Here is a 23,703-nt window from a genome sequence, read left to right on the forward strand (position 1 = left end):
AGTTAGTTGGCCAGATAGTTGCCTTCCAAATTTCCTAGCATAGAGTAGTGAGTTCTTCCAGCACTGTACCAGTTGGCTGAAACATTTCAGCTGGTATTGTCAACTCCTGGAGTCTTGCAGTTTGCTAATTCCTTCAGTGTAGGTTTAATTTCTTCCTTCGATAGCTTTGTTTCTCGATCATATATTACCTCCTGCAATGATTGGATATCAACCAGTGACTCTGTGTATCCCTTCCATGTTCTCTTGATGGTTTCTGCACCATTGAATATCTTGCTTATAGACTCCTTCAATATCCCTCTTGAGATGCCTTTTGAAATTTTAGCTCTTTTATTTCATTATTTTTCCATTTGCTTTAACTACTCTACATTCAAGAGCAAGTTTTAAAGTCTCTTCTGACATCCACTTTGATCTTTCCTTTCTTGTCTTTTAATGATATTTTGTTTTCTTCATGTATGATGTTCTTGATATCACCCCACAACTCATCTGGTCTTCAGTCATTAATATTAATGTGTCAAAAACTATTTCTGAGATGGTCCCTATATTCAAGAGGGATGTAGTTGAGATCATAATTCGGCCCTTATGGATTTCTGTTTTCATTGTCTTCCAGTTTAACCTGAGCTTGCTTATGAGTCATTGATAGTCTGCTCTACAATTGGCTTGAGGCCTTGTTTTGGCTGCTGATGTTGAACTTCTCCATGGTCTTTTCCAACAGATGTAGTCAATTTGATTCCTCTGTGTGTCATCTGGTGAAGTCTACATATGTAGCCTACATTTAGATTGTTGAAAAGAGTTTTTTCCATGAAGTTATTAGTTCTGCAAAAATTCTATCATGAGGTCTCCCACTTTACTTCTATCACCAAAGCCATATTTTCCAACTGCCGTTCCTGCCTCTGCTTCCAACTTTCACATTCCAATCACCAACACATCTTGACTGTACGTTTGATCCATATCGGGCTGAACATTTTGGTAAAATTCTTCAATTCCTTCATCACTGGTTTTAGTGGTGGTTGGTGCAAAAGCTTGAAGAATAGTTATATGAACTGGCCTGCATTTCAGGCTTATAATATTATCCTATCACAGACAGCACCATACCCGTACTTCAAGACAGATTTTGTAAAGTTCTTTTTCATGACAAATGTGATGCCACAGCTCTTGATTGATCATTTCTAGCATATGGTTAACGGATTCAAAATAGCCAACACCAGACCATTTCAGTTCACTTATCAGTATACATTCCATTTTATTTTTGAAGACTTCCGACTTTCGTAGATTCTGACTTCATACCTTACACATTCCGATTATTAATGGATGTTTGTAGCTGCTTGTTTCTCATTTTGAGTCGTGTCTCATCAGCATGTGCAGGTCCTGAAAGCGTTGCTATTTCCGCATCATTAAGGGCAAGTCCACTGTGAGAAGGCAGCTCTGCCCCAGTCACATTTTGAGTGGCTTTCGACCTGAGGGACATTGGAAAGTACGTTAGACAGTGATCCACTGCGACTCACCATGTTTGCAGTGGCATAGTGGGCACACATTGGGCTCTAAACAGTAGAGTCGGCAGTTGAACCTCCGGCCGCTTTGTGGGAGAAGGAGGAGACTTTCTACTCCCATGCAGAGTCACACGCTTCGAAACCCACCCGAGAAACCACCCCGCCCTAGAGGGTCACTATGAATTGGAATCAACTCAATGGCAGTGAGTTTTGTGTTGTGGAATTCCTCAAAAGTGGATCACCTTTCCTTCTGTTAGTCTGTTCTTCGGCTAGCAGCTATACTGAAACCTCTTCGCCATGGTGACCGCGTGGTATCTGAAATCGTGATGGCATCGCTTCCAGCAGCCCAGCAGCGCACAGCCAGCACAGTAAGACATCATGCTGTTGTGGTCAGGTGCCATTGGGTCTGTTCTGGCTCATGGGAACCCGATGTATAACCAGCAAAGCATCGTCCTGTCCTGCACCATCCTCACAATTGGTCTTGTCTTTTAACCCTTTGTTAAACAGTCGCTGTGCCAATCCAGCTTGTCAAATACCTTCCCCTTTGTTTGCTGCCCCTCTATTTTACCAAGTATGATGTCCCTCTCCAGGGACTGGCCTCTTCCGGCAGCATGTCCAAAGTACATGAGACAAAGCCCTGCCAGCCTCGCCTCTAAAGAGCATTTTGGTTGAACTGCCTCCAAGACAGATTTGCTTCTTCTTTTGGGAGTCTGTGAGAGGTTCAACAGTCTTCGTCAGCACCATACTTCATTCAAATGCATCGATTCTTCCTTGGTCTTCCTTATGGGATGTCCACCTTTCACATGCCATAGAAGGTCATTGAAAATACCATGGCTTGAGTCCGGCTCACCTGAGACTTCAAAGTAACCTCCTTACATTCCAGCACTTTAAAGGGGTTCTAGTTCAGCAGGTGCACCCAATACCATGCATCGAGTGATCTCTTGGCTGCGCTTTCGTGAGCATTGATTGTGGATCCAAGCAAGATGAAATCCTTGACAACTTCAATCTTTTCTCTGTTTATCATGTTACCTATTGGTCTCACTGAGGACTTTGGTCTCGACATTGAGTTGGGATCCATACTGAAGGCTGCAAACATTGATCTTCATCCACACGTGCTTCAAGTCCTCCTCAAGTTCAGCAAACAGGATTTATGTCATCTGCATGTTGTCAATAATGCTTCCTCCAACCCTGATGCCACATTATCCTTCAAATAATCTCGCTTCTCTGATGATTTGTTAACCGAGAGCCATAGAACCCTTTTGCCCTAGGTCAAAAGACTCTCAATCTACAAATGCAGAATATGCCGCTGCTTAGACTAAAAGGAGACTGCAATGGCGCTCAGAAGAGGATGTCCCCGCTTTGGAATCAACCACAGGAAGCGGGGCATTGCTCCCAAGGAGATCAGGTCCTGATCACTGCCCTGCACTACCAGGGGGCTTGTGGTACTTTCTCTACCCTTCCTTGCTGCCCCCACCTACTTCATTTCTTTCTAAAGGAGAGTCTCTTCTTTCCCTCTAAGAAACGTGGGGTCAAAACTCTAAGCAGCACAAGAGGAGAGATGAGATTATGTTTAAGATTAAGCTTTGACTCAGACCAGGGAGGAAAATGTTCCGAGCAGGCAAGTTCCTGAGTCTGCTACTGCTTCCGGGCAAGGTGTGAAGATAGGTGTCTTATGATGTGAACAGAACGGCGACTTCAAGTCTGTAATGAGATCGTCCAGAAGACTAAAAGTGGCAGGAAAGTGATGGCACCTGACCAGGGACTCCTTCAGAGATATCCCATCCAGGGAGGCAGAGAAGCGGCACTGCAGCGTTGAAAGGGGAACACATCATACCGGTTTAAGATCACACTCCAGCCCGTTGAGCCTCCTCATAAACTAGCTACAAAGAACATGATTTGTAAAAGCATCACATGCAGGCTGCTGGCCCCGCCACATAGACAGGTCGTGCCCTTCATCATGTGCTTGCGACCTGAGCTCATCAAACTGCCATCTCCCTGTGACAATGTCGTGCCAGGTGACAACAGGTCCCAGCCCTCATCACTCTACTGCCAGATACCAAACGCCACTGCCAGCAGTACAAAGGTTTGTCAGCATCTGTCCTCAAAGGGCTCTCACCTCCCACCCAAGCCCACTCCTCACACTAAACATGTCCGAAATCAAGGGACTTTCTTCAAAGAGGTGAGGCTAAGTAAGAGCTGCCGGCTACCAAGGGAGCACCGCCATGTAGTCTACAGAACCAACTTCTTCAAAAGTGACTGAGACCAGGGAGAAAATGCTGCAGTCTAACAATTTCCTGAAACTGCTACTGCTTCAGGTCTCCCCAAAACAACGAAACAAAATACTGCCATTGAGTCTATGCCAGCTCACAGTTGTCCTACCCTATAGCACAGGGTAGAATTGCCCGCTTTGAGTTTCTCAGACAGTGACTCTCTATAGGAGTAGAGAGCCCTGTCTTTCTCCCGAGGAGTGTCTGGTAGTTCCGAACTACTAACCTCACGGTTAGAAATTACAGTCAAAAATTTCGTGAGCCTGCTGCTGCTTCAGGGTCAGGTGTGAAGAAAGCATTTGGATAGATGCCTCCTGAGTGAGAGGAGCATCTTTACTGCTAATAATCAGCAGCTAACTTCCAGGGACAAAAGTGGGGGGGCCGAGCCTTCCGTTTTCATCAATGTATCCAATGTTTCTCGAGGAAACCACACGGTAGAATGCTTAGTATTAGACCCAGTTGGAAATGTAAAGATCAATAACTGCTTTCAAGTTTGAAATCCAAAAGGTAGGAACTACACCATGTCCTCAAGTAAGTACAAAGCAAGGCAGAGTATAACAGGAGCCATGAAAAAATAAAAAGGAAGGGTGTGGGTGGAGCTCTCAAGGAAGTGGGGACCACGTTAGGTTGAGAGAACAGGAGAAGCTTCAGGGAGGTGGTAATATTTGGACAAAGGAAAGAAAAATCTATTTTTTAATCAATAAGACACGCACATTTTTTGGTTTTAATTTTCTGGAGATGCAAAGTTCAGTAAAGTGAGAGACAAAATAACATCAATGAAACACAGATCAGTTAGGGTAGGGTTAGAGGACAGTGGCAATGTGGGGAAATAGAATAAAGCAGTTTTAAGGGGAATGGAATAATTCTATGTCTTGATTATATAGCTGGTCACACAAATTTTACATGTCTTAATCTATAGCATTGTATACCAAAAAATTAAGAAATTTTACTGTATGATAATTGAAAAAAAATTTTTTTCAACTGTTAAGTACCAAGGACTAATCCTATGTGGTAAAAAGAAACTGCCTCCCAGCACCCAAACTCCCTTCTCCAAGGGAATATTTGTGTATCCTTCTACAGATTTATGCATATTATAGACAAAAATGAATAAATCCATTTTTATAAACCTATAAATAAAATATACTATTAAAGGCAGTTCAATGTCTTGCTTTTTTGCTTTTTGAAGTTTGCAAAGACTTTCACTATATGGCAGTTTGTTGGTTGTTGGTTTTAATTAGGCTTTTCTAAAACCAAACTCACTGCCACCAAGTCCATGCCAACTGACAGCAACCCTGCAAGACAGAGAGAACAGCGCCTGTGAGTTTCCTAAACTGTAACGTTTCATGGGAGCAGAAAATCCCATCTTTCTCCCTGGAAGTGGCTGGTGGATTTGAACTGCTAAACTTATTCTGATCTGGGTCACAGTAAAAACAGGATCTGTGAGCTGTTGACAGAGTTTACCAGGTGTCTGCCATAGGGCTCCTACCAATTACACTATCAACAACCATGTAATAAAGTGCTTGCTTCCTGTCCATATCATATGTGCCAAGCTTTTTGGGTTTTGCCAGTCTCACAGGTGAAAAGACCATCTCAACGGAGCTTTAATTTGCACTTCTCTTATGATTTAAAAAGCCATTTTGATGTGCTTTTTGGTGAATTTTCTGTAGTGTGTTGTCAGTACTTATTGGTTTGTAGAAGTTCGAGGGCCCTTTGTCAATTGTGAAAGTTGTAAATACTTTTCTGTTTGTTGTTTGAATCTGACTTGGTTAGCGGTGTTGTTTGACTGTGTAGAAAGTGTCGATCCTTATATGTAATTGAATTTATCAATCTTCTTTTTAATGTCATATGGATTTTTGTGTCATCTTTAAAATGATCTTCCTCATTAAATGATTGTTCTAATTAACAAGATGGAGTGGGAAGAAGTGACGACTGGGTGTGTAGGGGAAGTACATAGAAACAAAGGCCTAGTTAATTTTATGTCAACTCCACTTGGCTACAGGAGTCCTGGTGGCACTGTCGGTTAGGTATTAGACTGCTAACCTCAAGATTGGGGTTCAAATTCACCAGCTGCTCTGCAGGAGCAAAACGAGGTTATCTACTCTCATAGATTTACAATCTCAGAAATTCCATATAGGGCCACCCTGGTAGTCAGATGTTATGTCAATTAAACACTCCTGCCTAGGGATGAAGTTCAACCTGTCAATCAAGTGGCAGCGTGATGACACCTACTTGGGGGTGTGGTCTTTTTATTAAGAGAAACTGGAAACTTCTCTCTCTCTCCCTGCCACTTTGCCTTCCTCAGCAATGAAACTTTATTGGGACTCTGCGTCTGTCTCCAGGGGTGGCCCCATGCAGGCCACCCATCCTGAGAACTGTGGTAGCCTGCCATGCTTCCACAGACCTTGGATCCACGTGACGGTGTGCTCACCAGCCTGTGATCTCCCTGCTTCCCACTTCGCCCACCTTTCAGCACCCTCTGCCTGCAGCTCCGTGACTCTGAGGGCCACCCCACTCTCTTGCTAGCATTGGACCTATGGACTTGCTTTCTGATGTAAAAGTGCTTCTTGATATCAAGTTTTTTCTTATTCATAGATGAGTGTCACTGGTTTGTTTCTCTAGACAACCCAACCTAGCACAGTCACCCTGAGTCAGAATCAACTCAATGACAATGAATTTGGGTTTTTTTTTTTTAACTAATCAGTGGTTACCAGTGATTTGGCCAAACACCAGAACAGGGGCTGTTCCATAATGCAATGTAACGATATGTGTAGACTGTATAAAACCATGGTTCTGGCGAGAATGAGGCATGATCTGAAAAGGGAAATAAACATGATGTGTTCAGAGAAGTACAGTAGCGGAAGGTGAGAATGAAAACGTAAGCTAAATCAAAGCACTCTATTGTAGAGAATAAACTAGTTTGTGGCCTGAAATGTCCACCTACTCATGGATACAATGACAGATATCAGAGGCAGGTGGTACCAGTATACTGTAAAATAGGAAAAGAAGGAAATATCATTCAAAAAGGCGAGCCTTCAGAATGCAATATAGATCTGACAAAATTCTATGAAGCCCCATTGGGCAGAAATGACCAGGCCTTTATTCCACCACCTTGCTCAGTCATTGACAACCCTGAGAAGATCATGACCTTAGCTACTACACCTTACTCAATCATTGACCAGAGACTAAGACTAATACGACCTCCGCTGGAACTCTGAGACAGACCTTGATGCAGCCAGTAGCTGGAGGCCGTCCATTATACTCAGAAGTGCACAATAGGTCCTTTCTTAGAGGGAGTTAAACTGTACTTTCCTTTCACTGCCATAGCATGCATATTTGATTTAATTACTGTCATCTTTTTGCTAAATTTCTGTCCCTTTTATGTAAATGCCAGTGTCTAATCCCACCTTTTGTTACATACCCAAATTAGTCATCATTATAATTGTTAATACAGTAAATGATTGTTCTGATTTCCCCACATGCTTACTAATTTATTCACTTAGCCTTCTTCTTGCATCTCAGTTTTTCTTCTGTTTCCAATTTTCTTCTTCCTAAAGTACATCCCTTAGTTCTTTCAGTGAAATATGCTAATGTTCCTCAGTCTTTATTCTGAAAATTGTTTTCTAGTTTGGCCTCATTCATGAATGATAGTTTAGCCGGTGGAAATGGCATGGGGGCCACAGCCTACATCATTTGGCTGAACGAGGGAGAAGGACAATCCGGCTGCCCACCAACCCAAGACTGATTGCCCAAAGGCAGAGGTCAACCGTGCTTCCACCCTCCACCCTTCTTTAACCCGGTGTTGGCGCCTACTGTTCTCACAGCCCTCGTCTTCTTTGCTGGATAATTCATTGCAATGGTCACATAGAACTCACAGACTGTGTGCACATTTATGAGGGGTTTTAGGGAAGTTAACAGGTTACCACCAGTCTACGTGTTTAAAGGATTGATTGGTCCACGGCAGCACCTCTTCTCAGCCAGCCTCGTGTCCCCACCCTCTCAGCCACATGGTCCCTTGGCCTCTGGCTGATTCCATGGGCTAGGAAGCTCACCGACTATCCTGCCTGCCTCACAATCTCATGCTCTGCTGTCTCAGTGCTACAGCTCCTCTGCTCTGGTGCCTCTGGTCTCGGCCACTTTATTAGCTCCACTGGCGGCTCTTCCTCCTTGATGGTCCTGGTTTCAACTGATTATAGTAAACAAGATTTCATTTAGTTAGAATTAGATAAAGCCCTGAAGTTAAGTCCAAAATGGCACTTATGAAGCACAAGGTTACTGTGCCCTGACTATGCAGCGACTAGGGGACAAAGGATCTGGGCTTTGGGATGATCTTAAGCATAGCCAGGCCCCAGTTGGTCATGCTCAGCCCCATGCAAATCCTCCCACCTCCGGGGAGACCTGGCAAAGGAGCTCCCGGGGGTCGCCCTGCATTTATATCATAAATTAACTTGCTTCATCACACTTTGCTCTGACCTCAGCTCCCTCGCTTTCAGACACCAACCTGTTGTTGCCCTGTGAGTCTTGGAGACCCGATGTGTTTACAGAGTAGCACTGTGCTCCACAGAGTGGGGTGTTTTTGTTTGTTTGGTTGGTTGGTTTTTCCTTTCCTATAATCTGAAACAGAAGTAAATTAGAGGCCTTTTCTTCCATTATACCACTGGGTGGGTTTCAACTGTCAACTTTTAAGGTTAACAATTGAGCACGAACTGTATGCTCCACATCCCTCTGATTTTATACACATTTTGGTTTTCCTGGACCTATCTTTCATCTCTCATCTCTGTAAGTTTACTTACAATCTCCAAGGCAGGGGTGGGGAATGTCCTGCCAATGGGCCTTAATGATCCACATAAAGCTCCGCAAATCATCAGTTCTAATGAACAGCCCACGCTTCACCGTAGAGTAGTCCAGTTATCACATTCTTGTCGTTGTTAGGTGCCAACAAGTGGATTCGGACCCCTAGGGACCCCTTCGTGCAATAGAAGGAACCCCTGCCTGGTCAGCACCCTCACAAACATGCTGGTGGTTGAGGCCATTGTTGCAGACAATGTGGCCCGTCACCTCCTTGAGGGCCTTCCTCTTTTTCACAGCCCTCTAGTTTCCCAAGCATGATGTCCTTTTCTGGGGGCTGCTCTCTCCTGATAACGTGTCCAAAGTACGTGAGATCAAATCGTGCCCTCCTTTCCTCTGAGGAGCGCTCACCTCCACTTATTCCCAGACAGGTGCGTTTGTTCTCTTGGGAGTGGTGCTTTCAGTATTCTTCACCAGCACCATAATTCAAACGCATCAATTCTTCGTCGGTCTTCTTTATTCAATGTCCAACTTTCATATGCATGTGAGGTGACTGAAAATTCCATGGTTGGGTCGAGTGTACCTTAATCCTCAAAGTAGCATCCTTGCTTTCCAACGCTCTAAACAGGTCTTGCGCAACCGATTAACCCTATGGGGCGATCATATTTGAGATGAATTAATGAAATGTTTGACCAGTATGGCCCAAGAATGATGCTATAAATATCCAAATGGCCTTTGGTGGAATAAAGGTTTCCCATCCCTGCTCCGGAGTCACCAATCACTTACTACGTGGACAGACAGTTACGTCATCAGGTGCTAACTGAAAAGGTAATAGTTTGAGTCCCGCCAGTGCAACTCTGTGGAGCACAGTTCTACTCTGACACGCATGGGGTTGCCACTCAATAGCAACTGGTTTTGTTTGTTTGTTTGTTTGTTTGTTTTCCTTCTGGGGAGCTGAAAACCAATTCAGAGTAGGAACATTGGAAGAATGAAGGATACATTTTTCCTGGAGAAGAGACCATGAGCAGCATGAGGACCCTCTTTGTTTGAAAGACAGAGTAGACCTAGGCTGTGCCGCTCCAAACGGTAGCATTAGAATTTCAAAAGAGAGATGAGCACTGCCTAGGTCAGGTGTCTGCTCAATGCCACTCACTTTTCAGAGAATATAAGACCACTTACTATGAATAGGCAAGGTGCTAGATGCTTGGCGCACCCAAAGGACCATCTTTCTAGCAAATGGGATGCAGTCCACCTAGAGTAGAATTGAAGGGGACTCCTTGGCTCCCTGCCAGGACTGTGGCAGGGTTAATTCTTACACTGAGTAAAAGGGCTTGACTCCGACCCATAAGTCCTCATCCAATGACAAATTCTGATTCTGTAATCTCTTAGAAAGACAGAATCCTAAAAAGAAAGACATAATCCTTTGAACAGAGAGGAGGTGACAGAGCACAGGTTGTCAGAATGTCCTTCAAAGCTGCCTGCACATCGTTCTCCACCTGCCCTCTTTGCTTCTGGCCCTTTAAGTTAGCCCAGCCCACTCCCAGACTGCACCTGCAGAAGATAAAGGCTAGCTGAAAATAGCCACGGATGTTTAGAGCCATTTCCCAGAACCTCCACTCTGTGATTTGGCTCAGATTCCATCTCACCCTCCTCCAGTCTCCTGTCTCGGACTTCACCTCTGTTATTTGAACCATGGCTGCCCTGACTCCCTAGACCAGAGGTCTTCAAGCGTTCTCCAGCATCCGAGTCACCCAGAGGGCTTGTTAAAACACCGGTTGCTGATCTCCACCCCTGCCGAGTTTCTAATTAAACAAATCTGAGGTGGGCTCAAGAATTTGCTTTTCTAGCAAGTTCCCAGATGATGTTGATGCTCCTTATCTGGGGCCACATGTTGAGACCCCCTGCACCGCTTTCCTTCTGCAGGAACTCAGCTGGAAAATACCGGGCTCCGGTAGTGCCGCCCTGGCCATCTGTTCAGACTCCTTGGGGTTTGGGGTTGCTACCTGCAGAGGGACGCCTAACATTGCACTTCACTCCTGAAGCCCAGTTCTCTCTCATCTGTTAAAGTGCAAGTGCTTCAGAAAGGATGTTGCCATGGTTTTCCAGAGCTAATTGATCACACCCCCCAGTGGATGGCCTACCCCTGTTGGACGGAAACGCCGGAGCAGACAGCTGAAGGTAAACAGCAGGGGCCAAATAGCAATAGCTGATCTTGCATAATCCTTATTCTGTGCCAGGCCCTGTCCTAAAGACTTTGCACATATGTACTGTTTCATTCCTCTTAACACACTTATAAGGAAGATCTTGTGATTACCTTCATGTCACTGACGGTAACACCAGAGGACAGAGGTCAGCTCTAACCTGAGGTGGCCCAGGGTGGCAATCCTGGAGTAGGGCACCGGCATCTGCACACCCACTCCTGCACTGCAATGCCTGGGGGCCTTTTGCAGACTCTGAAATCTGTCTTCTGGGCTCAACCTCCTCTCTGCTTAAATTTCTACCACTGGTGGGATTTGATTTCCAGGTGCCTAAACGTTTCCACTCCCTCCTCACCACTTGGCCCAACCTACTTTTAAAAAGACGTGTTCCCTTCTTTAAAAACTTATTTTCAGGCACCAGCAAGCAGAAAGGTCTCTCAACATTGCTACTCACTGCCATTGATGACTCATAGCAACCCGATAGGACAGGGTAGAACTGCCCCTGCGGGTTTCTGAAACTGTAACTCTTTCCAGGAGGAGAAAGCCTCAGATTTCTCCTGCGGAGTGGCTGGTGGTTTTGAACCACTGATCGTGTGGTTTGTAACACAATGTATTACCTACTATGACAGTGGGGTCAATAGGAAAGCTCTAAATTCTAACCAGATATACCCAGCTGGCCTGACTTAAAATAAACCTTTGTTTAGTGATTTAGTTGAAGTGACAAGAGGTATAAAGTCCAGAGTCTCAGGGACTCTCTTCTAATAGCAGGTCCTCCCAGAAGTCAAGGCAGGCGGAACCAGCTCCAGGTTTGAGGAACCATAGTAGTACAATGGTTAGGGATTCAGCTGCTAACTGAAAAGTGAGAAGTTCAAGCCCAGTAGCCCCACCGTAGCAGAATGACCAGCTTCCATAATAACGAGAGCTTTGGAACCCTGTAAAGCAGTTCTGCACTGTCCTATAGGGTCTCCATGAGTCAGAATCAACTCAAAGCCACCTCACAGAAGCAACTAACCACAAAATATGGTTCCAACTCATAAGGACCTCATAAGAATCTTTATGGAAATCACCAGGACTTCTCTCCTGGGGAGCCACTGGTGGGTTAAAACCAAGAGCCAAGCACTTACTCATTGTGCTATCAGGGTTTTCATGTACACACACACACACACACACACACACACGGAAAGTGACTTGACTGAATATGGAAACTATGGAACAATAGCACGTGCTAGTGAAATGTTACTGAAGGTATTTCAAAGTTGGAAGCATCAACAAGAAGTTGCCAGAAATCCAAGCCCGGTTCAGAAGGATATCATTTCTGAATTCAGATGGATCTTGGCTGAAAGCAGAGAATTTCAGAAAGATGCTGACTTTGTTTTGTGGACTAGGCTAAGGCATTCAATTGTAAGGATAACTGAGAAGAATGGAAATTCCAGAACACTTACTGTGCTTCCATGAAACTTGTACATAGACCATGAGGCAGCGTTTTGAACAAAACAAGAGGACACTGCATGGTTTAAAATTGAAAACTCTGTGTGTCAGGGTTGTATCATCTCACCATATTTGTACAATCTGTATACTGAGCAAATCTGAGAATCTAGACCAGTGGTTCTCAACCTTCCTAATGCTGTGTGACCCTTTAATACAGCTCCTCACATTGTGGTGACCTCCAACCATAAAATTATTTTTGTTTACTTCATAACTGTAATTCTGCTACTGTTATAAATTGGGCGACCCCTGTGAAAGAGTTATTTGACCCCCACAGGGGTCACGGCCACAGGCTGAGAACCGCTGCTCTAGGCTCTATGAAGAAAAATGCTACCTTAGCATTAAACAATGGCCCATTTGTAATATGAAAATTACACATCCTTGCTTGCTGAAAATGAGGAGGGCTTGAAGCATTTACTGATAAAGATAAAAGAATATAGCCTTCAGTATGGATTTCACCTTGGTCTAAGGAAAACAAAGGTCCTCCTAATTGGACCAATACGTAGCATCATGATAACTGGAGGAAAAATTGAAGTTGTTAAGGATTTCATTTTACTTGGATCCACAGTCAATGCTCATGGAAGCAGCAATCAAGAGATCAAATGACATATTACAATGGACAAATCTGCTGCACAAGACCTCTTACAGTGTGAAAGAGCAAAGATGTTTCTTTAAAGACGAAGGTGCACCTGAGGCACACAGAGCATTTTCAGTTGCCACATAGTCCTATAAAACGTGGATAGTGAATGAGGAAGACTAGAGAAGACTTAATACATTAAATGATGGTGTGGGTGAAGAATATTGAAAGTGCCATGGACTTCCAGAAGAATGCACAAATATGTCTTAGAGACAGTAGAGACACTGAGAACCTTGGGTGACACCTGTACTTCAGGCACATTATCAGGAGAGACCAGTCCCTTGAGAAGGACGTCATGTTTCGTAAAGTAGAGGGCCAGTGAAGGTTCTTCTTCTTCTTCTCATTTACTGGGGGCTCGTACAACTCTTATCACAATCCATCCATACATCCATCCATCCATGGTGTCGAGCACATTTGTACATTTGTTGCCATCATCAATTCTTAAACCATTTGCTTTCTACTTGAGCCCTTGCTATCAGCTCCTCATCCCCCCTCCCTCCTTCATGAACCCTTGATAGCTTAGAAATTATTATTTTGTCATGTCTTACACCAAGGGTCCTAAAACTACAGCCGGCGGGCCACATGTGGCCCACAGAGGACAGTTATCCGGCCCACCAGGTGTTTTTGCCTGTTTTGGTTTTTTACTTCAAAATAAGATATGTGCAGTGTCCACAGGAATTTGTTCATAGTTTTTTTTAACTATAGTCTGGCCCTCCAACGATCTGAGGGACAATGAACTGGCCCTCTTTTTAAAAAGTTTGAGGACCCTGTCTTACACTGTCCAGTGTCTCCCTTCACCCACTTTTCTGTTGTCTGTCCCCAAGGGAGGGGTTATATGTAGATTCTGTGGTCGGTTCACCCTTTCTCCCCACCTTCATCGTACCCTCCTGGTATCACTACGCTCATTATTGGTCCTGAGGGGTTCATCTGTCCTGGATTCCCTGTGTTTCCAGCTCTGATCTGGACCAGTGTACATCCTCTGGTCCTGCCGGATTTTAGAACCTTCTTCTTTTCAGATGGGTTGACACAGAGGCTGCAACAATGGGCTGAAGTATAACAATTGGTAGAGACAGGGCAGGGTATGCTTCTCTTATACATAAAGTCAATAAGAGGCGAAGTTGCTCTATGACACCTAACAATAATAACAACACACACGCAAACACACATACATTCACACACATGCATATGCAGGGTCTTCAAAAGGGTCATGGAAATGTGTATTATGGAAAAACTATGCATGAATTTCTTTTCTTTTTTATATAAAAATAAACTTGTGCTGACTTATTATAACATCACTGAACAGGATCTAGTTGAAGTCACATAGAATGATAAGACATCCATTGGAAAAGAGCCCCTATCAGAGCAACATTAAGGCTACCAAAATTGAAGCAAAAATGGAAATCAGAAATGGCAAAGCTTAGATGGAACAATGGTGAAATCATTGATGCTCTACAAAGAAATTCCCCAAAGAAATCAGAAGTTTACAAATAGATACTGTATATACTTGAGTATAAGATGAGTTTTTCAGCACATTTTTGTTAATCTATAGTATTTCTTTTTTTAATTTTTGTTTTAAATAGTCAAAACAAAAGCTGACCAGTAAGAAACAAAGGTTATAATGATACTCTTTGGGGGCGCTCAAGGCATGTTGCTTGTTGACTTCCTGGAGGGCCAACTACTGCTCATTATGAGAGTATTTTGAGAAAGTTAGCCCAAGCTTTAGCAGAAAAATTCCTGGGAAAGCTTCACCAGAAATTCCTCTACCACAGCAATGTCCCTGCTTATTCCTCTCATTCAGCAACCACAGTGGGTGACAGTAAAAGCCCCAAACCATTTGCAGGGTCCCCCATGTGGCCTAAGCCTCTTGTGAATCCCCTCTGACTATGAACCAGAGATGGCAAAGGCCTTGTCATCAGACACGTATATTATAGGGTGGATTACTACAGATGTAGTTAGGGCAAATGTCATCTTTTCTCAGTGTTCCAATGAAATCATTGTTTCCATCTTGATCCAATGAATAATTGTCCTGGTTTTCAATACTTTCTTTTGGTCGCATTTTAATTTTAGTTTTGAACAGTATTATTGGCACATAATTTACGAATCATACAATTCAATCATTCAATCATATCGATGAGAATTGTACAATCATTACCAGATCAATTTTAGAACATTCGCCACCCCCACCCCCCAATAATTAAATTGCCTTTAAAATGAGTTGTGCAATTAGTCAGTTCTAGTGCTCCCTCCCCGTCCTGCCTTCATTCTTTATTCTTGAAATCCCCTTTCCCTCCCTATTACTCACCCCCCCACCACTGCATCCCCTATCAACCTTTGTATCAGTTATTATCACTATGCATCCACTCCTTTGTGCATCACAAACTGGGAAACCCAACAGGAGCAATAAAGGCCAAAACTGAAATAAGGTATTAATAAGGTATTAATAATATAAAGATCAAAATACAAATAATGAGTAAGAAAGAAAAGACCTTCATCAACATTCCAAAAGCCAGGGAAGAAATTTCCGTCATGGAACAAGTAAGAGATACTTGCACCCAGAACCAATTGAGGTCAGGTCTCTAGGGAGGTCATCTGGCCAAGTATCAAGTTAGATTCAGCGTATTCAAGATTACAGTGGTCTCTGCCTGATAGTCAGGCTGTTGGAACTCTTGCCTGTGGCTAGAGCAGATCCACCAGTAGCTCAATCTGACTAGATACTCTGCAGGTGGGTTTGGGGCTCGCACTGTCTTCCACAGCCTTCTGCAAATTGAGTTCTGATCATTTTAGCTCTGATACTTTTTCCTTTGCCATATTCGAATTTTGTAATTATCATCTTTGGATCCTACAAGGTGGTGTGCTTCTTACTTGTGGACTCCTCACTTAGATGGCTGCTTGTTTGAATATAAGCCTTTAAGACCCCAGACACTTTCTGATTGATAGCCAGGCACCATCTACTTACTTCACCACACTTTACTGTAGCACCCTTATCTTCAATGAATATTTCTTACTTTGTTTTCAATTGAAGTTTTCTCTGCTTCAGTCTCTTGTTTTTGAACCATTTGTATTTTATCTTGATTGTATATGTTTTTCTGTATATGAATCCCAGATTAGGGAAATCTGTAGCGACAACTGGATTAATAGATTCAAGAGACATAGCAGGAGAGGCTAGCAAGAAGTGGTGAGCTAACAACAATGAATACAAGGAGGAAGAAATGTCCTAGAATTGATTTAGGGATGGGTGCACAACTCTTATGAATGTGGTTGAACTACTGAAATGGATGATAAGTGAATTGTATGCCAGGGAAACTTAAAAATAAGCAAATTAATTTTTAAGTCATCAAAAAGAAGAGCACCTGGAGTAAGACACATCTAGGGAGATACATATAGGAATAAGATACATATAGGAATAAGATACATATAGGAAGAGCCATCTTTGGAAAATACGTTGTGGGAAATGCTATCAATGTCATGAATCAAAATGTGTTCAATGAAAAACCAATTTGTTCTGTAAATGATCCCCTAAGTTAAAACAAAGCCCCAAACACACCTTATTACAAATAAATAAATAAAGCTACCGAGGGTGAGGGGGACCCTCCGTTTTATGAGAATTTAGATGCAACATCACTAGGCATTCGCTTTATTTGGTTCCTTCTGACTTCTTTTTGTCTTCTCACGTACTCATTGCCAATGAGTCAATTTCAACTTATAACAAGCTTATAGGACAAAACAGAACTTTGTCCTGTGGTTTTCTGATACTGTAAATCTTTTTTAGCGAGTAGAACCCTTCATCTTTCACCCAAGGAGCAGCTAGTGGTCTTGAACTGCTGGCTACAAGAGTAGCAGCCCACTGTGTAATCCACCACGCCAGGACTTCAGGATTGGGGGCATCCAGCAGAAACTAGGAGAGAGGCCCATAACAGATCCTCTCCCAAAGCCCTCAGAAACCTGATTTGCGCGTCTAGTCTCCAGAATTGTGCGAAAGTAAAGTTCTGTTCTTTAATGCCGCTTATTTGGAAGTATTTGTTATGACAGATCTAAGAAACCAAGGCAGCATTTCACTCCTAATGAGTCCTTGCCTGAAGAGATCTGGAAGCACAGCTCAAAACCCTCCCTATTACCAGCAGTTTCCCCTCTGATTGGGGAGTATGGCCAAACAAACGGGAACCTGGGCCTGCCTCTTCTTCCCCACCAGCAGTCGCACTGTTTAGCTTTGAGCTTCCCCGGCTCTTTTCAGAAAGGCAGTGCTTCCAGTTAGACGACTCTGTTCCCACCCAATATCTGTTTACAAGAAAACGATGGTTGCAACATCAGTCGCTTGGGCGGCACCCAGCCATTTAGGTTAACAGCTAAACCTTTCACAAGAGTGGGTGCATTTGGTCAAATACAGGATCCCTAGCTCAATTTGAATTTCAGATAGCAAAAACTAATTGGGAAGTGTAAGTATGACCCCAATATTGAAAAGCATCTACCTTGTTAAGCTCCATAGTGTCAGCTCCAACTCGTAACAACCCTAAGTACAAGCAGAAGTGCTGCCCCACTCAGCATCATCCTCACAATAGTTGCTATGTCTGGGCCCATTCTGCCAACCATTGTGTCCGTTTATCTTACTAAGGCTCACCCTCTCCCACTGGCCCTCTACCCTACCTCGCCTAATGTCCTGCTCCAGGAACTGGTCCCTCCTGATGCCATGTTCCCATTAGACGAGACAAAGTCATCGTCTAAGATTTATGGTGGCAGTACTTCTTGTAAGACACATTTTTATTATTATTCTGGAATCAATGCCACCAGTCCATTCCAGCTCATAGTGGCTCCATAAAGGGTTTTCAAGGCTATAACTATTTACTAGAGCAGACGGTCTCATGTTTCTCCTGCACTCTTCTGGGAGTCCAGGGGATGCTTGGTATTCTTTGTCACCACGATAATGCAAGAGCGCCAAGTCGTCTTCATTCTTCCTTATCCACTGTCCAGCTTTCCCATGCAGATAAGACTATTAAACACATCATGGGTTGGGTCAGGCACATCTTAGTCCTCGAGTTTGATTCACAGCGCTCCAAAGAGGTCTTTTTGCAGCAAACGTGCCCGATGCAATACATCATTTGATTTGTTGACTGCTGTTTTTGTGGGTGTTGATTGTGGAAATGAAATCCGTAACATCTCCAGTCATGTCCCCATTTATCATGATGTTGTCTGTGGATCCATTTGTAAGGAATTTTGTTTCTTTTTTGTTGAGGTATGGTCTATACTGAAGATCTTTGATCTTCATCAATAAGTGCTTCATGTATACTTTGATTTCAGTAAACAGTGTTGTGTGATCTGTATATTGCAGGTTGTTAATAAGGGTTCATCGAAACATAATGCTATTTTCTTCACCATATACTCAAGTTTCCCAGCCTATTTACTAGTTTACAGGGTGAACAGGTTAAAGAAGAAACAGCTATAAACATTACCATAGGATATCGACCCAATGAACACCTTCCCTGATTTCAATCCAAGCAGTAGCTTCTTATTCCATTGGAATTCCCTCTTGATAGAGCTTCTGCATGAACACAATGAAGTTTTCTAAAATGCCATTCTTCAACATGCTACTGGTGACAGTTAAGATTGTTCCAAGAGTCTCGGTGATTCTTCAGATATGATGTAATCATCCCCCAAGATGAGATCTAATGTAATGTAATTCCTTCCATGGTCAGCTCTGCTACGAGGGGCCAGTAGTTAACAGGAAGTTTCCTAGGGGGATTGACCTACTTCCAATATATGTGGACACTCAAGCAAAGCTTGTTTACTTTTTACGGGTCTACATTCTACATCTGGCTCATCACCTGACTGCTGTTGTTGGAACTAAAGGTAGAAACTTGCTTACTGATTCTAGGATACATAACAGCCCGCCATCCGAACTGCTGATCTTGGGTTTATCACCCTCTGCAGCTACATGATTCAGGACAGACCTCAGGCCTGACATCTGACCCACAAACTTGAAATTTGTCAGCCTGTACGACTGTGTATACCATTCATTTGTCACTTTGTAGTGCCACGGTGGTGTGTGTTGCTATGATACTTGAAGCTGTGCACTGGTATTTCAAATACCAGCAGGGTCACCCATGGTGAGTGATCTTCAGCAGAGCTTCCAAGTGAAGAACCGACTGGGAATAAGGAATAGGCTGACCGCTTCTGAAAAATGAGCAACTGGCGACCTTACGAATAGTCACAGAACACTGTCTGATATAACGCCAGAAGATAGGCTCTTTAGGTTGGAAGTCACTCAGTATACAATATACAACTATCTCCTCAGAAGGGAGTTCACCTTAATGACATGGATGACATAAAGCTTTTAGGACCTTCATTTGTGGATAAGACACTACTCAAAATGAGAAGAATTAGCTATAAGCATCCATTACTAACATGAAATGTACAAAATATGAATCTAGGAAAGTTGGAAATGAAAAATGAAATGGAATACAGGACAGATAAATATCCTAGACGTTAGTAAGCCAAAATGGACTGGTGTTGATCATTTTGCATCAGATGATCCTATGGTTTGCTATGCCTGAAATGATAAGTTCAAGAGGAATGGTATTACACTCATCAGAAAGAACATTTCAAAGGCTAGTATAATATCTAACACCTACAAGGAAGTCCAGTTAATACAACAATTATTTAAATTTACACACCGAATACTAAAGCCAATGATGAAGAAGAATTTCACAAATTTCTTTGGACTAAACCTGATCAAACATGCAATCAAGATGCATTGATAACCATGGGTGATTGGCATGTGAAAGATGGAAACAAGGAGGATGGATCAGGAGTTTTAAAATATGACCTTGGTGATAGAAACGAAGCTGGAGATTACATAATAGAAGTTGCAAAACTAATGATTTCTTCATTGCAAATGGCTTTTTCAACAACCTACACAGCAACTGTATCTGCAGACAGAGGCAGACCCAGTGCATAGGAGCTGAACTGACTGCATCTGTGGAAAGAGACCATGGAGAAGCTCAGGTCATTAGCAAAGCAAGGCTAAGAATCGACTGTGGAACAAACCATCAATTGCTCACATGTAAGTTCCAGTTGCAGTTTAAGAAAATTAAAATGAGTCTATGAGAACCTAAATACGACCTTATTACATTCCGCTTGAAGTTATAGAACTTTTGAACCTTTGAACCGTAATGACTGAAGACCAGATGAGCTGTGGGAGGACACGGAGAACATCGTATATGAAGAAAACAAAAGGTCATTCATTATAAAGACAGGAAAGAAGAAAAGACCAAAGTGACTCTGGGACTTGCTATTGAGTGTACCGTCACTAAATGATGAAGTGAAAGAACTGAACGGAACATTTCAAAGGGCAGTTGGAAGACAAAGTTAAGCATTCTCTCACCTCCGCCCTGTCCCCCAACCTTGGAAATGAACATTGAAGATGGCTTTTACTGATATGCCGATTTGGAAAGGATGGCAATGCTTGTACAATAAGCATCACTAGGCTTACGTGGAGAGCAAATGTTTTGAAAATGATGAGGGTAACGAATGTACAAATGTGCTTTACACGAGAGTTGTATAAGCCCCCAATAAAATGATTTAAAAACAAGCAATAAGCATCACTAGGACAAATTAAAAAGACAAAGAGATCTCTGACATGACGCTTGAGCAAATTAAGAAAACGGCATCCGCTTGCAGGCTCCTTACTTCCCGTCCTGCACAAAGTGCCCCCAGCTGATGGGCACTGTCAGCGGCGGGATGGCTTCGGCAATCTGCTTCGCTTCCAAGAGGACACTGGCCGATGCCCACGTTCTTCTCCAGCCGGCTTTCCCCAGCACCATCAGCGAGGGGAAGATACAGGTAGGTGTTTTCTGGGGCTCCACAAAGGAGCACTCCATCGCTCCCTCCTCTCCGTTGAACCGGCTCACCATGGAGAAGGCACAGCGGTGCTTGCGGAGGCCATGGGCGTGGCGGCAGAGCCTGCCCGCCTTTTGCTCTGACCTCCTCCGTGCTGGCCTCCTGGATGTGCTCCGTCAGGGTTGTCAGCTGGTCCTGGGGGAAGTCCACCTTGGGCATACACTGGGAGACTGGCGGGGGCGGGGGGGGTGTACCTTCCCCACGTGGCCACCAAGGGCAGGGATGTTGACTGGAGCCAGATCTAAACCCTTTAGCTCCGCCCCAAAAGTGTTGGCCCTGGCGTGTCCAGGGTGCTCATGCCGGAGATTGTATGGCGCTGTACGCGCCGTGCTTCTGTAACACTGCCGCTGTGGTGGGGATGGTGCCGCTGACTGGATCTGCAATGATGCAGATATGGCTACAGGGTAATACTGGGCACAGGCGGACACGGTGGCTCTGGTCTCGAATGGGGCTCAGGTCAGCGGCTACTCCAGGAGTCTGAGCAGTATCTTAGAGGGTCAGGCGGCTCACCAAGGGGCTGTTCTTCAGAAGCAAGAAGGAGCTGCCAGATTGCACCAGAAGCCCACAACATGGAGACATTAGCATTGCTCTGGGTGGAGGCTGCTGCTGCGGAGTGCATCGCTGGAACAGAGCATGTCAGGGAGCAAAAGAGCTAGCAACGAACAAATGACTCCATCGACCTGCACACACAGGGCAAGTCCGCCTGGCCTCGAGAGACTCGGGTTAACCATGCTAATGAAATAGGCGAAGACCTAGAGATAGGAAATCAAAAGGAAAGAGCACTCTCAGAATATTTCAAGCTGAAAGAAAAACCGTTTCGGCCTTGAGTTTCAATATTGAAGGATTCTACAGACAAAACATTGAATGGTGCTAAAAGATGGAAGGGCCACACACAGTCGCTGTACCCAAAATAATTTGCTAGCATTCAACCACTGCAAAAGGTAACATATGATCAAGAACCGCTGGCACTTTAGGAAGAATTCCAAGCTGAGCTCAAGGCATTAGCAAAAAACAAGGCTGATCAAATGCCACGAACTGATTGAATGCCAAACAAAATGTTTCCACAGATTGATGCAGCATGGGAATCACTCACTAGTCCATGCAAAGAATTTTGGGAAACAGTTACCTGGTCACTCAACTAGAAGCAATCCATCTTTGTGCCTATTCCCCCCCAAAAGTGACCCAACAGAAAGCTAAAATTATGAAATGTATTATTAATAACATGCACGTAAAAATGTCCTGAATTTCCTGTCCATCAACAGGGGCTGCAAGAAATTCAAACCAGATTCCGAAGAGGAAGCACAGAGCGGGAGCTCTCTGTTGCTGTCGGAGAGCTAAGAGCCCAGCGCAGAGAATACCACAAAGATGGACGGTTGTGTTTGCTGGACTATGCACAGGCACTTGAATGTGTGGATCATCGTAAGGTACGGATAGTTTTGCAAAGAATGGGAATTCCAAAACCTATCATTGTGTCCCTATGGAATGTGTATGTAGTCTTAGGAAGCAGTAGTTCAAAAGGACAAAGGGAAAGTGAGAGGTTTAAAATCAGGAAAGCCGTGCACCGGGGTTGTATCTTTCTGCCATACTTAATAGAGTGCTGATTTTCTTACCTCTACTAAGGATTTGTACTGGGGAGCAGCAGAGTGGTTCACTAGCTCCAAGTGAGAGAGAAAAAGAAGTTTTCTAGAAGATGACACCAGCGGGAGACTGACAGCAATGCTGCAGACTTGATGGAGTCCGACCTGGGCCCAGAATACACAGAAATCATTCACTTTCACACTGCAATGTATGCTTTGAGTGAGTTGTGTATTTTCCACGTACTTTCCATTACTCATGTCACAAGGTAATCACTATAAGAATTAGATAAAACAATGAGAGTAGCATTTATGACACACAAGCATGTATATGAGGGAGTATAAAAAATGAAAAAACAGAATTTTTTTCAAAGCTATGCAGTTAAAAAATTTTTTTACAAAACAACCTTATCACCATCAAAATACTCTCCATTACACTTAAAACATTTGTCAAACCTGTGATTCTATTTTTGGAAACATTTTTCAAACTCATCTGTTTGGATGGCTGACAGCACCTCCCTACATTGTCAAATTTCTGTCCTTTCGTGTCTCTCTTCATTTGAGGAAACAAAAAGAAGTCACATGGAGCAAGGTCAGGTGAGTTAGTGTGTGTGATAAGAGAGGCATGCTGCTTTTTGCCCAAAACTGGCACACTGAGATGGCTGCGTGAGCAGGTGCATTGTCGTGGTGGCAAAACCAGTCCCCCATCTGCCACAATAAGGACTTTTTTGTCGCACACTGTTTTGCAATCTTTTCAGAACCTCAAAATAGAAAGCTTAATTAACAATCTGACCTGGTGGAACAAACTCCAAATGCACTGAGTCGACATTTTCGTCTGTTAGGGAAGCGGATGGATGTCCAGAAAGAGGTTTGTCATCAATCAACATTTCACCTTTCTTGAAAGGAGAAAACCACTCATACACTTGAGTTTTTCCCATAGCGCTGTTCTTGTCAGCTGTGTTCAACATCACAACAGTTTCTGCAGCATTTTTCCAGAACAGGAAACAAAATTTCACAGCCACATGCTGTTATCTTAAATCGGCCATCACAAAAAATGAGGTTTGAACGAAACTGCTGTTACCAAAAAATTCACTGTGGCCAGAGAGAACCTTCCCAGGTGATGCCACTGGGTGCACTAACTCAGTGCAAGTTGCTATATGTTTTTGCCTAGTGGGAAAAATGCATACTCGGAAAACTCCACTCTGCCCAGAGCAATTTTGGATTGGGGGGGTATCCCCTCATAAGTGTATGTATATGTATATGTTGTTGTTTCTGACTCATAGCAACCCCATGTACAACAGAGCAAAACAATTCTAGAACATTTTCTTCTTTCTTGGACTCATTGTTACTAGTGTCCCATTTCCTCCCAACCTTCCCTGC

At 43.6% G+C, this 23,703-nt stretch overlaps 1 pseudogene; it reads right to left on the reverse strand.

The window, feature by feature from the left end:
* Positions 1–903: 903 nt before the first annotated feature.
* LOC142455494 (malate dehydrogenase, mitochondrial pseudogene) lies at positions 904–22,584 on the reverse strand (annotated as a pseudogene).
* Positions 22,585–23,703: the final 1,119 nt, after the last annotated feature.

The sequence above is a fragment of the Tenrec ecaudatus genome, chromosome 8 (assembly GCF_050624435.1).
Source record: "Tenrec ecaudatus isolate mTenEca1 chromosome 8, mTenEca1.hap1, whole genome shotgun sequence".
NCBI classification, from domain to species: domain Eukaryota; kingdom Metazoa; phylum Chordata; class Mammalia; order Afrosoricida; family Tenrecidae; genus Tenrec; species Tenrec ecaudatus.